A 4,430-nucleotide genomic window follows, 5' to 3' on the forward strand; every position below is an offset into this window, starting at 1 on the left:
ATTAATAATGATTTAAAAATACAAATATACAATGCAAAGGATCTGTTGGCACATCCTCTAATGGGCTGGGGAATTCTTTTCTTTCTCTGCAAGGCCCTTTCCCTTCTGTTCTGTCGCTGGCATGGCACAGCCATGCCTTTGGAATTCCTGGCGTGTGTGGAAAGCTGACCCAGAGAGGGAAAATAAATCCTGACTCTTACTAGGGGATGGTGGAAGAGTTGATTCCTTGTCCCTTGTCCCCAGTGGACTTTGCTGGAGCCTTGCAGGGACATCTGCCCTCATTCCTCACATGCTGCATCTTTCCTCTTTTATTCATCCTAAAATCACTTCCGAAAGCCCCTATTGTGGGGTGGTTTTTCTCCTCTCTGTGCAGAGCCCCATAAAACAGGCTGAAAGGCACCTTGAGAGGTCTTCTGGTCTGTCCACACAGGCTTTCTTGGAAGCCAGAAGGAAACACAAGAAAATAATATTAAAAAGAGGATAATTTCAATAAGTATCCGAGGCTTTTCCTACCCCCAGAGCAGGAGAGCCCTGCCAGGGTAAATTTTGTCTTTCCAAAGCAACTGGAGGCAAACATACATAATTGTTCTCCCCAGTGCCAGGCTTTAGGTCCTGGGAAAGCTAGGGCTGTATTATTTGCAAGCACAATTCCTGAATTTCCAGAGGGAATCTGTTGGTGTCAAAGCAATGAGAAGGAAACAAAGGCTTGGAGGAGAAAGCCTGGGAATGGTGTTTGTGACAGATGTGCCTGAGCCTTTAGATTCTGGCCACAAAAACCTGAAACAGGAATTTGCCATCTGTTTGGGCTTTAGATGTTCAAAATCACCCTCCTCCCTTCCCCCAAAATGCTGGAGAAGGTTCAACAGGGTTTCCTGGGGCAGAATGAGGTGGTTGGCACGTGCATTGCTGGTACGTCCATGGGTCAGCATGTGTGCCTGGGGACCTCCTGGCACTGACTGCAGCATTCCAAGGGGTGGGATGGAGCTGCAGGGCCATCCCTGCTCCCGTGGGGTGCTCTTGGCTCAGAGGGAATGCTGGTCCACCCTGGGTTCTTGCAGACAGGAGTTGGGATGTCGTGGTGTTCATCTGGAGCTCCCTCCAGGCACCTTGGGTCACCTCCCAAGAGATCTCTCCAGCCCTCCAGACTTCCTGCTTTGGTGGGATTTGGGAATAGAGAGGGTTTTCCCAGAAGGTTTAAGAGGGGGATTTGGTGCTGGGATGGCTCAGGTGGGTTTGAGCTCACAGAAGGCAGGTGGGGGTGACGTGGAGCTTCTCTGGGGGTGCCCAAGAGGTCCAAAACCACAGGACAGCAGAGCACCAGGACACAGGGCTGCCAGCTCCACTTTGGTTGACCTTCCAGCAAAGTTCTCTTAAAAAACTGAGTTGCAGAATTTTATGAACAGAAAATCGAATCTTTTATTAAAAAAAAAAAAAAAAAAAAAGCAACAGGCACCACAGCACATCGAGCTGGGCCCTCTGGGAGAGTTTTGGCGTCCTGAACCCACGGCATGAGAACATCCTTGATGATGCTCTGTGTTATCTCCATTGGTGCCTGGGATGTGGCAACCAAAACGTGCCCATCCCTGTCTCCCTGAGGCCTCAGGACCTGTTCAGGCAAAGTGCAACATCAGCTTCCAGAGCCAGGTATTGAAAACCCGTTAATGACTTCTTAAAAACAGAGAAGCTGAAAAAAAATCCCTGCTCTGTGGCCCAAAACAGTGCTTAAAATTCACCTGATATGGCAGTTAAATTGAGCTGTGAATCAAATTTATGTATTTTAATTTATATGGCATTGATATATTAATTAATGTCATCCAGTATGTATTAATTTATATAGTATTTTAATTGATATAGTATTTATAGTTTAATTTATATAATCTAGTATATATTACTTACATAGTATATATATTTTAATTGATATAATATTGTATATATTAATTTACATAGTATATATTTTAATTCATATAACCTTTCTATAGTTTAATTTATATAGTCTAGTATATATAAATTTATATAGTATTAATATTTTAATTGACATACTATAGCATATATTAATTTATATAGTATATATTTCATTTTATATAACCTTTCTTTTATATAGTGTAATTACTAAAGTAGTTTAATTTCAATAGTATAGTATTTATTTATTTAATTTCATTTTTTCTGTCTACCTGTCCCAAGCAGAAAACTTTTCCATGGCTGGTTTCCAGTACGGAAATTAGTGAAGGTGCCTACAAGATACGGCAGTTTCCCTCTACTTTTAACCTCCCTTTCTGCTTTCCTTGGCTTTGAAGCACTTCAATATGGAAGCCCAGTGGTTTGTCAGCACAGGAGGAAAGATTTGAAGCCAAAACCAGCCATTAATTTTGGCTCATGCCTCAGATTCTTCCTTCCAAAGCTCTGATCCAGGAGGCTTTGGAAGATGCGTGTTGGGATCTTTTCCCAGGGAACAAGGGACAGGAGGAGAGGGAACAGCCTCAAGGTGCACCAGGGAAAGCTCAGGTTGGACATCAGGAGGAATTTCTCCCTGGAAAGGGCTGTCAGGCCTTGGCAGGGGCTGCCCAGGGAGGTTTGGAGTCACCACCCCTGGAGGTGTCCAAGGAAAGCCTGGCCGTGGCACTCAGTGACAAGATGGGCATCGGGCACAGGGGGGACTCCCTGATCTTGGAAGTATTTTCCAACCTGAATTCTGTGATTCTGTAATTCTGATGTCCATTGTTCAGGAATGTATTTAACTGTGCATGTGCTCAGCTTGTGACAGTGTCAGGGACACCAGAGCCTGTGTCTGCAGCCCGTTGATTGCTCATTGGTCCTGGGCTCCCAGACTGAGCTCTCTGGGTCATCTTGGCCCAGGAACTTGATTTAAACAACCTGTTCCCAAACACCAACACACCCTGGCACAGGTTATCCAGAGAAGCTGTGGCTGCCCCGTCCCTTGGAGTGTCCAAGGCCAGACTGGACGGGGCTTGGAGCAACCTGGGCTTGTGGAAGGTGTCCCTGCCCATGGCAGGGGTTAGCACTGGATGGGCTTTAAGGTCCCTTCTAACCCAAACCATTCCAGGATTCTGTAGTCTCAAGAAGACATATCAGCAAAAGCCCTGCCAGCTAAACTTGTGGAGGTGTCCATGTGCCAACCCAGGGCACTGCAGCCCCTGCAACAGGGGCAAGTGTCAGTCACCTTCTCTGGTGGATGAACCTTGTCTGGGGACACTCCAGTGCAGGGCAGATTCAAGACTGAAGAGTGATAGAAAAGGGTAAATTGACGTTGGGTGGCAACAGGGCTTTCTGTACATCTTCCAGCACTACTTGTGTGGCTGCTGCTTAACACAAAACAGGGAAACAACCAGCAGTTAATGACTTCTCCTGAGCTCACTCTGGTGGACAAAAGCTCTCCTGCCCATGTGTTTCCTCCTCCTGGGGACAGGCAGGAATGCAGAAGTTGAGAGGTTGTGTGAGGTTCACCCTTCCTGAGAAGCTCCTCTTGCTTGGGCACGTCCAGAGGGGTGTCATGGTTGAGCTGCTGAGCTGGTTGAGGGAAGGTGCTCCTTGTTGCTCTCTGAAGACCCCAAGAATGTGAAGCTGTGGGTGCTGTTGTGACTTGTTGGGAACACTAGAAACGCCCAGTGTGGCTCTGCCTGTGCTATAAACCCTGCCCTACCCTACCATGCTCCTCTGAGTCACCCCCGACACCCAGCCCTCCCTGGAGAATTGCAAAATACTCCATCTGTAAGGTCTCCTGGTGTGCCCAGCACCTTTGGGACAAAGCTGACGATGCCACTGCGTGTTAGAGGTCGGCCAGTGGGGGAAGGAGTGACTCCTTGGTGTGGCCTGGCTCCTTTGGGGGCAGCTCCTTTCTCACCTCGTGACTAACACTTGAGTCAAATGGGGAGAGAAGCTGTGGGCAAGTGACACCACCAGAGCTCTTGAACCTCATGGAGGTCATGAAAAGAATAAATAAATGTTGGGGGCATGTCACTTAAGCAAATACACAGGAAAAATACACTTTGGCTGGACCAATTTCTTCTGAATTTCCCTCCTCTCCCTCTCCCTGTGCCTTTTTTTAAATCTCTTTCTTTTTTTGTAACTAAAATTAGAACCAGAAATGTAATTTTGAAATGCAAGCTAGAGAAAATCTCCAGTTGGTTTATTTTGCGTATGAAGACCTTGGCTTTTCTTTCCTCAGATCTTTAAATCCAGGCCTCGTATAAACCTCTCCTGGGCTTGCCTGCTGCCACACTCCAATTCTCTGTTTTCCAGTGGTTTTGCTCTCCAAAACAAACCCCTGACAAGCCAAATGCCTCCAGGTCCCCAAAGCCAAACTGCTTTATAAATAACACCCACCTTTCAGGTGGGCAAACCTGGTTCCAGAGGTATTTGAGGCTCCTACCACTTTCCAAGCTTGTTTTTATTGACCTTTGGCAGGTTCTATG

Source organism: Empidonax traillii, unplaced genomic scaffold (assembly GCF_003031625.1).
Source record: "Empidonax traillii isolate 1590-97213 ecotype Southwest subspecies unplaced genomic scaffold, ASM303162v1 scaffold40:size2234952, whole genome shotgun sequence".
Lineage (NCBI taxonomy): Eukaryota > Metazoa > Chordata > Aves > Passeriformes > Tyrannidae > Empidonax > Empidonax traillii.